This window comes from Scyliorhinus canicula, chromosome 1, assembly GCF_902713615.1.
Source record: "Scyliorhinus canicula chromosome 1, sScyCan1.1, whole genome shotgun sequence".
Classification (NCBI taxonomy): domain Eukaryota; kingdom Metazoa; phylum Chordata; class Chondrichthyes; order Carcharhiniformes; family Scyliorhinidae; genus Scyliorhinus; species Scyliorhinus canicula.
The window spans coordinates 288,010,072-288,023,306 of record NC_052146.1 but is presented as its reverse complement, the minus strand read 5'-3'; the positions used below and the strand labels follow the sequence as shown (position 1 = coordinate 288,023,306).

The 13,235-nt window shown below is 50.9% G+C and overlaps 1 protein-coding gene across 7 annotated transcripts in view; it reads right to left on the bottom strand.

Annotated features, from left to right (window-relative positions):
- Positions 1 to 13,235, bottom strand: part of ltbp1 (latent transforming growth factor beta binding protein 1) — a 424,359-nt gene that overhangs the window by 254,531 nt on the left and 156,593 nt on the right. The gene's annotated exons all lie outside the window — the stretch shown is intronic.

Below are 13,235 nucleotides of genomic sequence, written 5' to 3'. Positions count from 1 at the left end.
GAGGACCCCGCTAGATGGCCGACAAGCCAGGTCCCACCGGGATGGACCATGTCCATTTCATGTCGGCGGGACTGGCCGAAAACGGGCAGCCGCTCGGCCCATCGGGGCCCGGAGAATTGCCGTGGGGGGGGGGGGCACGGCCAACGGCCCCCGACCGGCACAGCATGATTGCCGCCCCCGTCTAAAAACTGGCGCCGGAGAATTCGGCATCGGAGCAGCGGGGTGGGATTCACGCCGCACCCCCGGGGATTCTCCGACCCAGCGAGGGGTCGGAGAATCCTGCCCTTAGTCTCTCAAATGGAGAATTCGCCCCAGTATTTTTCCTTGGGTGGGATTCTCCCCTACCAGGCAGGGTGGGCCGTACCAGCACTGAGGAGTGACATGAACCACTCCGCCGTCGGGCTGCCCGGAAGGTGCGTAACCCTCTGCACCTTCAGGGGCTAGGCTGCGCTGGCGGGGTTGGTGCCACACCAGCCGGCGCCGAAGGTCCTCCGCCGGACGGCGCGAGTTGGAGCATGTACGGGATCGCCAGCGTGTGCTGGCATAATCCCAGCGCATACGCAGGGTGGTTCTTCTCCACGCCGGCCATGGCGGACCATTACACCGCCTGGCACGGAGGGAAAGAGTGCCCCGACAGCACAGGCCCGCCCGTGGATCGGTGGGCCTCAATTGCGGGCCTGGTCACCGTGGGGGCCGCCCCCCTCCCAAGGCCAGATCCCCCCGCATCTCCCCGAGGACTCCGCAGAGGCAGGTACCGCCGGTACGGACGTGGTGTATTTTACGCCGGTGGGACCCGCTGAAAATGGGCGGCCACTCGGCCCATCGCGGGCCGGAGAATCGCCGGGGTGGCCGCTGCCAACGGCCCCCGACCTGCGCGATTCCCGCCCCCGTCAAGAAACCGGCGCCGGAGAATCCGGCATCCAGCGTTGAGGCGGCGGGGCGGGATTCACACCGTGCCCCCCCCCCGGCAATTCTCCGGCCCGGCGATGGGTCAGAGAATCCCGCCCCTTGTGTTTAAGAACTGTTTAACTGATAAGTGTAAAGCTATTTTCTTTAATGTTAATGTGGTTAATTCGGCGTTTGAATTAAAATTTGTTTTGACAGAAAAGTTACCTAATGGTCAGAGTCATCAATCCTGAGGTGAAGTTTCATTTCCTCAGCTTTAAAAAATATTGTAGGGGGTTCTTATGTGGTATCCTAACAAATAGAACATAGAACAGTACAGCACAGAACAGGCCCTTCGGCCCTCGATGTTATGCAGAGCAATGATCACTCTACTAAAACCCACGTATCCACCCTATACCCGTAACCCAACAACCCCCCCCCTTAACCTTACTTTTTAGGACACTACGGGCAATTTAGCATGGCCAATCCACCTAACCCGCACATCTTTGGACTGTGGGAGGAAACCGGAGCACCCGGAGGAAACCCACGCACACACAGGGAGGACGTGCAGACTCCGCACAGACAGTGACCCAGCTGGGAATCGAACCTGGGACCCTGGAGCTGTGAAGCATTTATGCTAACCACCATGCTACCGTGCTGCCCACGGTGTTGGGGTCTGTTCCGTTGGGACTTCATTCTCCTCTGAAAACATCAAACCCGTATATTTGAATGTGTGGATTTAAACTATCGGAAGGCCCAGCCGTCCACTTCCTCAGGTTGACCTCTGCTACCGTACCACTGGGGTTTCCTCAAGGGGCTGGTCACAGCACACTCCCTGCCCAGCAGAATGTTCCGATTGTATGGGGGCTCTCATACATCACTGGAATCTGACTGGCGTGGATTAATAAGGTTTCCGCCTGATTCCCCGCTGATATCTTTCAGGTACTGATGGCACAGGTCCAGGAAATGGCAGTATGAGAAATCCAAACCACAAAGCCAAAGCTGTGACACCACAGTGTACTACACTGGCCTGCCAAACCACTCCTGCCGAGGCGTCAATTTTAAAACACACCTCTCCCTCTGTTTCTAAAAATCAGGTTGTCCCCCTGCTTTTGGTTGCACATTGATTGCGCTCTTGAGCCAGCTATTCTGCGACAGGGGCTGGGTGGTATAAGACACTGGGTAGGCCTGGCCCCTCCCCAGCAACCTGGCTGTGACTGGGAGCTTCCAGAGAAGTCACGGGTTTTATTCAGCCGAAAACTCAGTGTGGCACACAGCAGAGGTTAAGGGGGGGAATGGGCAGCAGATTATCAAAGCGTGGCCCGGGGATCACTGGGAGTCAGCTGGATGCAGTTGAACTTGAAAGTAGACTCCAAACTGTGATGTTAGTTCAATGCGCTTTATTGAACTTGTTAAGCAGTGCACACGTTCGCTGTGGGTTTGACACTCTACTAATCTAAGCGTGCTTGCTATAACTAACTAGACCATACTAGCTCTGAGCCATGTGTAGAAGGTGCTAACTGATATATACACCCTGACTGTCACTACAGTTGTCACCAGTGGGAAGAGGCAGAGTGTTGATGCTTCATGTGTTTTATAGTGGGAGACCACCTTCTAGTGTTCTGCCTGGTGATTGGTTGTGTTCTGTCCTATGTGTTGATTGGCTGTACTGGGTGTCTGTCACTGCCTGTCTGTATCTCATTATGTGCATGAGTGCATATCATGACACACGGGAGAACATGCAGACTCCACACAGAGAGTCACACGTTGCCTGAATCGAACCCGGGTCCCTGGCACTGTGAGGCAACAATGCTCACTACTGTGCCCACATTCCCCGCTATTCCCCAAAGGGTAAAAAAACAAACAGGAGATGCGTGTGACGACACACTAACAACAACATGGCTGATGGATATCGTTGTCAAAATCTATGATTCGATGCACAGAAAAAAATACCATCATGTAAAATCTTCCTCCCGTTGGCTAATCCGGGGGGGGGGGGGGGGGGGGGGGGGGGGGGGGGGGGGGGGGGGATTAAATGTTGCAACAAAAGAAATTACTGCTTTGAATATTCTCTTCTCAACTGACCTGTTATTAAGTAAAACTGTAACTTGAAAGGTTACCTGCTGTGAAATGTCTTTTCCAACAGTTCAGGTTGGCTCTCGCTGCACGTCATGTTCAGATTATTTTAAGATTTGAAGTGGTAATATAGAAACCACTAATGATCAGCTATCGCTTTAACCATTTTAAATCCACTTAATGGTGGCCCACATGAAAGCGCATCATCTGCGATCGTGCATTCCTTGCGGGCATCGTTTGAGGGGATTAACTCAGGAAATAAATATTTTGCTTCTCCTGTTAAGAAAGGGATGATTAGGGCAGCACGGTGGTGCAATGGGTTACCCCTGCTGCCTCACGGCGTCAAGGTCCCAGGTTCGATCCCGGTTCTGGGTCACTGTCCGTGTGGAGTTTGCACATTCTCCCCGTGTTTGCATGGGTTTCACCCCCACAACCCAAAGATGTGTAGGGCAGGTGGATTGGCCATGCTAAATTGCCCCTTAATTGGAAAAAATGAATTGGGTAGTCTAAATTTATTTAAAAAAATAAAGGGATGATTTAGAAGTGAAAGCGGCTGGATCAGAGTTTTGCTGATGGGATTGTGAGGGCAGGGGGATATGCAGGTATACGCATGGAAACATACTGGGCGGGATTCTCGGATCCTGAGGCTAAAGTATTGACGCCGTTGGAAACGCCATCGCATTTCTCCACAGCGTCAACACGGCCTCAGGATCAGCAATTCTGGCCCCTACAGGGGGCCAGCACCGCACTGGAGTGGCCCAGGGCGCTCGAGCTACTGATCACAGTGTAAACTGGGTCCGCGCATGCGCAGTGGCTCCCTTCTCCACACCGGCCCCGACGCAATATGGCGCAGGGCTAAAGGGGACGGCGCAGAAGAAAGGAGGCCCCCAGCCCGAGAGGCCGGACCGCTGATCGGTGGGCCCCAATCGCGGGCTAGGTTACAACGGAGGCCCCCCCTCCCAGGGTCGATCTCCCCCCCCCCCCCCCCCCCCCCCCGCCCCCACAAGCCGCCCCCGGACGCTTCCATGTCGAGGTCCCGCCGTCTGAGAGCAGATTAGAACGGCGCCGGCGGGACTCGTATTTTTTGCTACGGCGGAGGGGGCGGGGGGGGGGGGGGGGGGAGGCGCATGGAGGGCGGGCCGCGGAGAATCGCGTCCCGGCGTCGGGCGGCGTGGCGCAATTCGCACCGGTAGCAGGGATTTTCCGGTCCGGCCCTGGGCTGTGAGAATCCCGCCCACTATAGTTGGCAAGGCCTTTACCCAATGCCAAATAGTTGGAGGGTCTCAAACCTCACCATTCAGGCACAGAGGGGTGCAAAAAATATTCACCACCCAACTTCTACATCAGTGTTCTGTGCATAAAACCCACCTCAATAGTTCAGTGTGTCCCACTTTCAAATAAGGCATCACAGATTCTGCCCAAGTACAACCCCCTACCCCTTGAACATGAGAACTTTGTTTACACCACCCAACAAAAACATCAAGCCCAACACTCATGAATGTAGCACAATACTTGACTTGAGGGCAGCACGGTAGCACAGTGGTTAGCACAGTTGTTTCACAGCTCCAGGGTCCCAGGTTCGATTCCCACCTTGGGTCACTGTCTGTGCAGAGTCTGCACGTTCTCCCCGTGTGTGCGTGGGTTTCCTCCGGGTGCTCCGGCTTCCTCCCACAGTCCAAAGATGTACAGGTTAGGTGGATTGGCCATGCTAAATCGCCCTCAGTGTCCAAAAAAGATGAGGTGGGGTTACGGGGATAGGGTGGAGGTGTGGGCTTAGGTAGGGTTCTCTTTCCGAAGGCCGGTGCAGACGCGATGGGCCGAATGGCCTCCTTCTACACTGTAAATTCTATGACTCTGTGAATAACCGTAACTGAAAACAGCGCAGAGATCACGAAATATGAAAGTTCTTTCAACTGAATGAAAATTATAGACCAGAACATGGAAGCTGGAACTAGCGACTGTCCAACAAAGCAGCACTGGAGAGCAACAGGTCTGTTACCGTGAGGTAACGGTCACAATGGACATCATTAGCTGCCTGGAGCAGGATGGAACAGGAACGATAAGTGACATTTAGCTTTTAAACATTTTATACTTTGATACATTTAGCTGCACAAACAGGTGACTGAATGCAGAAATCAATCCTTCCAACTCGTTACGACAATGCCTTCAATGAACACAGTGTCCACTCAGTAAAATCAATATTGCAGTGAACAGCCCTTCGGTCTATGGTTAACACTTTAACATGCAGCAAAAACAAGCAAAGCTCATACGGCTATGGTGGACAGAATTAGATCGGCCTCCAAACTGACGGAGCGATTCCGTGCTATTATACCTCCGCCCCAATTCAGCGATTGACCTGATGTCAAATGCAGGAAGCAATCAATCCCTGTAGTTGTGTAAAATATCAGACAATTAAGAGAAGGAAATTGAAGACATACTTTTCCTGAAAAGTACCCCTTGCCTGTCAAAGCAATTCCCTGGTGAACTCTGATGTTTGATGAGCCGTGCAGAGGTTTTCGTCTGTGGCTCGATTACCACATTAAAAAACATTAACCATAAGAGAATAAGGTCATTGGTACTGTGTCTCAGAGAGGTTCCCCTGATAAAGAGAAGATAATATTCTAGAAGTGTTTATGTGAATCTAATGCTATCTGCTGATGTATATCATGTACATATCCATCCACGAACTGTTAGCATTTACTATGCTTAAATGTGTAGTCTGAGGTCTTGTGGTGCAGTGGGTATGCCCCTGCCTCTGTGCCAGAAGCTCGGGGTTCAAATTTCACCATCCCAGGACTTGATGGCCAAGGAAGATGGTGGCACAGGGGTATACAGTCGGGAGGGAATTGCCCTGGGAGCCCTCAACATCAACTCTGGGCCCCAAGAAGTCTCATGGCTTCAGGTTAAACATGGGCCGGGAAATCTCCTGCTGATTACCACGTACCGGCCACCATCAGCTGATCAATCGGTACTCCTCCGTTTTGTACACCACTTGGAGGAAGCACTGAGGGTGGCAAGGGCACAGAATATGCTCTGGGTGGAGGACTTCAATGTCCATCACCAAGAGTGGCTCGGTAGTACCACCACAGACCGAGCTGGTTGGGTCCGAAAGGACATAGCTGCTAGACTGGGACTGCAGCAGGTGGGGAGGGAACCAACGAGAGAAAAACAGACTTCATCTCAGGGAAGGGGGGGGGGGGGGGGGGGGGGGGTAACACTACGGGAAGTAAAATGGTTCATGGGAAGCAAAGCAACAGGTTAGCATGTAGAAAGTTATGAAAAAGGGTTCGCCTTGAGGGGATCTGTACAGTTCGCCTTGAGGGGATCTGTACACTTCGCCTTGAGGGGATATGTACAGGGGTTCGCCCGGAGGTGGCAACCATTTATTGACTTCTTTGCGGGAGAGTGAGCGTCAGCAGGGGGGGGAGGGGGGTAGAGTAGAGTAGAGTAGGAGGGATAAAATGGCGGGTAGTACCGGTGGGAGAGGAGCGGGCTTGTGCAGTATGTTACGATTGAAGTATTGAATGTACGTGGATGTTTGCACATTTTTGCCTTTTTGGCTTTCTTTCTGTTGATGTCTGTAACTTTACAAAGCCAAAAACTACCTCAATAAAATTGTTTATTAAAAAAAAGTTATGAAACTGGATAAAAGGAAGAACTCAGGAGGTGTTATTCATGGAGGTGTTAAGATTCAAAAAGAAGGTATTAAAACAGCATAAAGGCACTTTACCTGAATGTTTGTAGCATTCAAAACAAGATAAATGAGTTAACGGCACAAATCGTCGCAAATAGGTATCATTTAGTGGCCATTTCAGAGACATAGCTGCAGGATGGTCACGACTGGGAGTTAAATATCCAGGAATATCAGACTATTCGGAACAACAGGCAGGAAGGTAAGGAAAATGGTGTAGCACCGATAATTAAGGGTGACATCAGGGCGGTAGTTAGAGATAATATAGGTTCTATAGAGAAAAAGGTTGAATCCAGAAGTGACTGCCTTGACATCAAGGCAGCATTTGACCGAATATGGCAACAAGGAACCCTAGCTAAACTACAGGAGTCAATGGGAATCAGGGGGAAAACTCTCCGCTGATTGGAGTCATGCCCGGCACAAAGGAAGATGGTTGTAGCTGTTGGAGGTCAATCATCTCCGCTCCAGGACATCACTGCAGGAGTTCCTCAGGGTAGTGTCCTCGGCCCAACCATCTTCAGCTGCTTCATCAATGACCTCCCTTCCATCATAAGGTCAGGAGTGAGGATGTTTGCAGATGACTGTATAATATTCAGCATGATTCGTAACTCCTCAGATAATGAAGCAGTCCATGTCGAAATGCAGCAAGACCTGAACATTATCCAGGCTCGGGCTGACAAGTGGCAAGTTACATTCGTGCCACACAAGTACCAGGCAATGACCATCTCCTACAAGAGAGGATCTTACCATTGCCCCTTGACATTCAATGGCATTACCATCGCTGAATCTCCCACAATCCGCCCGCCTCCCAGAGACAGTTGATGGTGCCACGATACTTCCCATAGTGGAATTGCTTGTTAATGTGCACAGTGTCTCAGTTCACACTTGATGAATAACCTCATAGAATCACACAAAAGTTGCAGCACAGAAGGAGGCCATTTGGCCCATCATGTCCATGCCAGCCTTAGGACACCCAGGTGCCCTTTCTAATCCCACCTTCTTGCATCCGGTCCATAGCCCTGTAGCTTAGAGCACTTAAGGTGCAGATCCAGGTACCTTTTAAAAGACTTTAGGGTCTCTGCCTCCACCAACTCGGGCAGCAAATTCCAGCCTCCCACTACCCTGTGTAAAGACGTTCTTCCTCATGTCCCCTCTACCCCTTCAGCCTCTTATCTTGAATCTATGTCCCCTGTGTGGTAAACACCACTTGTCATACACCACCTATATCCATAGCGATCGGGGATCCTCCTTCATGAGTGATGAGCTGCGTCAGTTCCTGCTTAGCAAGGGCATCGCCTCAATCAGGATGACCAGCTACAACCCCCGGGGAAATGGACAGGTGGAGAGGGAGAACGCGATGGTCTGGAAGGCCGTCCTCTTGGCCCTACGGTCTAGGAATCTCCCGGTCTCCCGTTGGCAAGAGCTCCACTCTATCCGGTTGCTCCTGTGCACTGCTACTAATGAGACCCCTCACGAATGTGTGTTTGCCTTCCCTAGGAAGTCCACCTCCGGGGTCTCGCTCCCAACCTGGCTGACAGTCCCTGGGCCCGTCCTCCTCCTGAAACATGCAAGGAGCCACAAATCTGATCCCCTTGTCGAAAAAGTCCTCCTCCTCCATGCGAACCCATAGTACGCCTATGTGGCACACCATGACAGGCGACAGGACACAGTCTCCCTCCGGGACCTGGCACCCGCTGGTTCCCCATCCACAACCGCCACAACCCACGACCTGGTACTGTCCCCTCCCCCTCCGGTTGCCTCCCCCGCCCCTGCGCCGTTCACCCTCCCACCAGCGACTCTCACCGCAGCCCCCACCCCAGCAGCATCCGTCCCCTCACCAGATCCACTACTGGGTGAAGAAGGAGCGGACAACATGCTCCCGGAGTCGCAGGTACCCACATCGGCGCCCACACCACAACCAGGACTGAGGTGATCGCGGCAGAGGGTCAAAGCCCCCGACAGACTCAACCTGCAACGTTGTTTTCAAACCCACTGGACTCTTTTTTATACAGGGGGTGAATGTGGTAAACACCACTGGTCATACACTACGTGTATTACGGTACTGCCACTGTACTACAGTTCATACAGTAAATCCCAGCCTGCTGGCTCCTCCCAGCAGGCGCTGTATAAAAGTGTACACTCTCCTGCACTGCTTCCATTCTGGTTCCAGCTACAGGAGGCTCAACATCGAGCACAATAGAGCCTCAATAGTTTCACCATTTTGTCTCGTGGTCATTGATGGTACGTCACCCTGGTTCTAGAATTCTCCACCAAGGGAAACAATTTTATCCTGTCCAGCCGATCCCTTGCCCTCATAATTTTGTACACCTCAATTAAGTCGTCTCTCAGACTCCTTTGTTCCAAGGAAAATAACCCCAACCCATCCAATCTCTCCTCTTAGCGGCTTGAGTGGGGGGATGGGGTGCCAGGGAGAGGCCTGTGAAGACATACCTCAGAAGGGGGAGCAACTGAAGGGGAGGAAAGGGAGTATTTCTGATGAGCTTTCCAAATCACTATGTGTTGGTTTAGAGTTAAAGCCCAGGATTTGTTTAGGCGCGAGCTCCTGACCCTGACAATACTACACCTGAAAATCAGAACTATCTTACGGACGAGATATGTCAAAGGTCATTGGGTTGCAGGTACAAATGAGGCTCTATTGAAAGGCTGCTGTTCAGCTGGATATCCAAGATGTTCAGCTATCTGGGTTTCATTAACATACCAGGACTGGAGCTGAAGGGACCAATGGAGATTGTATTCTTTTCATTCTCTTCTGTTTCCTGAATCTCAGAAGTTGCCCCGGGCACCAAAATAAAGCACAGAGCAAAGAGACAAAATACGTGTGTCTTCAGATTTTTCTGCTGCGCATTTCCTATCAGGCACTGGCCCCGGCTTCTGACATCCTATCAAACTGCAACACTTCAACTGAGTAAAGAGAGCGGCCGCACAGGGATTGAAAACTGTCCACCCATTTCTTTTTCCACTGAGTTTCTCGACTGTACCAGGGAACAGGACCATGACGAAGGGCTAGTGAGCTGGGACTGAGTGAGAGGAGGGAGAAGGCGATCAGCGGCAGTAACGTGTCCAGCCTGTGCCCCCGTTTCAATCCCTAAATTGTAAAAGAACATAACCGGAAAACTTACTGTGCTGCTGTAGATTTACATCTAGCAGGTCACCTTGGGAGTACGCTATGTCAGCCTTGACTCCATAGTAGTCCTCGTGTTCCTAAATCAGGAGGTTATGAGTTCAGGCCACACTCCAGAGGACTAGATGTACAATCCTGACACTTCACTGAGGTACTGAGGAGGTGTTGCACCCTGCAATGTTGGTGCATTTTGGATGAGGGCCTTGTCTGCCATCTCTGGTACATGAGAATCATCTCATGGCACTCTCTCTCTCTCTCTCTCTGCCTCTCTCCCGAGATGAACAGGGAGTTCTGGCCAGTCTTTATCCCTCAGATTACCCGCTCATTTTTCCAGTTGCTCTTTGTGGGATCTTGTTGTGCCCCGTTACAACAATGGCTAAACTCCAAAAAGAATTTCAGTGGCCTGTAAAGCACTCTTGGACATCCTGAGCTTCTGGAAGAGGTGACGTAAATGCAAGTCAGCTTTGATTCCTCCACCTACATCATTAAAAACAGATCATCTCTTCATTTATCATTGATGTCTGCGCGGGGAGGTTCTCACTGCGTGGAAATGGGTTAGGTGTTTCCCTTCATCGTAACCATGACTACGTGTTGAAGAGTGCTGCATGAGCTGTGAAATTCCTTGGGGCACTGTCAAGGGCACCGGACAAGCGAATTGCCAGCCAATCAGGGGCAGTGCACCTGTATTCAGTCGGTGATATATTTCCAGCTAACAGGACTTGGTGCCAGAAGGGAAGAAGCGAAAGCATTTACTCTGACAGGTTACCAACATCATCAGACAGGGAGGCAAAGCTGCGCCTGGCTGCTCAGAGTTCACCTGGCTGGAGAGAAATCAGATGAGTGGGTTTGATTGCCTGGCCTGATCTCTTACATAGAATTACATAGAATTTACAGTGCAGAAGGAGGCCATTCGGCCCATCGAGTCTGCACCGGCTCCTGGAAAGAGCACCCTACCCAAGGTTAACACCTCCACCCTATCCCCATAACCCAGTAACCCCACCCAACACTAAGGGCAATTGTGGACACTAAGGGCAATTTATCATGGCCAATCCACCTAACCTGCACATCTTTGGACTGTGGGAGGAAACCGGAGCACCCGGAGGAAACCCACGCACACACGGGGAGGGTGTGCAGACTCCGCACAGACAGTGACCCAAGCCGGAATCGAACCTGGGACCCTGGAGCTGTGAAGCGATTGTGCTATCCACAATGCTACCGTGCTGCCCCATTCTTCTGCCCATTCGTTTAAAACGGGCCGAAGACTGAAGTCACCGTGGCAATGAATCGGTAAATTAGCGTGTGCAGAGTGCTGACTGAGATGGCGGTGTAGCTGGAGTTGCGGAGGCCCAAGCTAATGCTCTGGTGGGACATGGGTTCAAATCCCACCACAGCTGGCGGAATTTAAATTCATCTAATAAATCAGGAATATAAAGTTAGCAATGGTCGCCATGACACCCATCAGCGAGTGCTGCTTAAAAAAACCATCTGGTTCACCTGTGTCTTTTTAAGGGAGGGAATCTGCCGTCGTTGCTTCCCTCTGACTCTAGAGCCACTGCAAAATGGTTGTCTCCTCACTGCCGCTCTGAAATGGCCGAGCAAGTTACTCAGTTCAAGGGCAATAACAGATGGACAACAAACACTGCCGCCTGGAAAGGATTCAAATAAAGTTGCTGCGAGCAGTTCTCTTCAATAAAAAGTAGTGAATCAGAGGAGCATGATCACAGCAAATACCTCCCCTCATCAATGTAAATCGTGGTGACCCCCCCCCCCCCCCCCCCCCCCCCCCCCCCCCCCCCCCCGATTGAATTTGCCAATGTAAACAAAAGTCTTGAGATGCAGTCGAGTCATCATGTGCCATGCCAAGTGTACTTTCGCATTTCAGAAAATGTCTTGTCGGATTTCACGGCTTTTGCATGATTCCAAGGGAAACAATATCACATTTATACGTTAAAATACGTTCACTGAATAATTTAGACTTGGTCGCGATTACTGTCTGGTTATTGTTTTCAAAGCTCAGGTCAGCACAAACCAATTTCGCCTGGCCAGAGTATTGACAGTAAGGATAAAAGCAAACTACTGTGGATGCTGGAATCTGAAACCAAAGAGAAAATGCTGGAAAATCTCAGCGGGTCTGGCAGCATCTGTCGGGAGAGAAAAGAGCTAACGTTTCGAGTACAATGGCTCTTTGTCAAAGCTAAGAGTCAGAGAATGTGAGAAATATTTATACTGTGGAGTGAGAATGAAAGATGAGTCATAGCCCTTTGACAGTAAGGGCTTGTTTCATATTCTGTTCAATGAGGATGGTTCTAAGCGCATGAAAACAGGGCTGGTTTAACACAGTGGGCTAAATAGCTGGCTTGTAATGCAGAACAAGGCAGCAGTGCCGATTAAATTCCCGTACCGGCGTCCCAGAACAGGCGCCAGAATGTGGCGACTAGGGGCTTTTCACAGTAACTTAATTGAAGCCTACTTGTGACAATAAGCAATTATTATTATTTCTCTCCCTCCCCCCCCCCCCCCCCCCCCACTTACCAAAACCAAAAGTGTGCATTTATATGGTGCCTATCGCAACCAATGGACTCAAAACACTTTGCAGCCAATGAAGAACCTTTGAAGTCTTGTTGTTGTAATGTCTGAAACGAGGCAGCCATTTACGCACAGCAAGCTCCCACAAGCAGTAATGACTAGATGATCAGTTTAGTGATACTGACTGAGGGATAAATATTGATCAAACACCAGGGATAACCTGGCGCTTTGACAAAGGGTCACCTAGACTCGAAATGTTAGCTCCCTTCTCTCTCCACAGATGCTGAGATTGTTCAGTGTTTTCTGTTTTGTTTCAGATTCCAGCATCCGCAGTCATTTGCTTTAACCCGGGATAACTCCCCTGCTCTTCGTCAAAGTAGTGCCATGGGTTCCTTAACACAACCTGGGCAGGTAAGGCCTTCGCTCAATGCCTCGTCCGACAGTGCAATGCTAGCCCGGCACAGCACTGGAGTCTCAGTCTTGATTCTTGTGCTCAAGTCCTGGAGTGGGTTTTGAACTCAGACCTCGTGACTCAAGAGGAGAGCGTGCCAACAACTTAACCCACTGCTGGCAGTCAGTCTAATTAACACCATTTAAGATCGCTTCTCGGCCTTTTGGATAAGGTGAGCGTGAGGTCGGGTGTAATGCCTGGATCTGGTACGTCTCTCTTGTGGGGACAATGAATTGGATTCAATTTGAATTGGTTTTTGGAGCAGGCAAGGAGCTGGATTAGGGGTTTGCCCCGGTCTGCACGCTGAGCTCTGGCTTTGTAACTCAGATAAAGTAATTTAAAAAAAAATACCATTTAAGGATTTAAGATAACCCTCATATGCCAATCCCCATAAATAAATTACTGGGCGTAGTTGTACGGCCACACTGCGCCCGAAAGGCTGCGGCGCGGCCAGGCCGATCGAA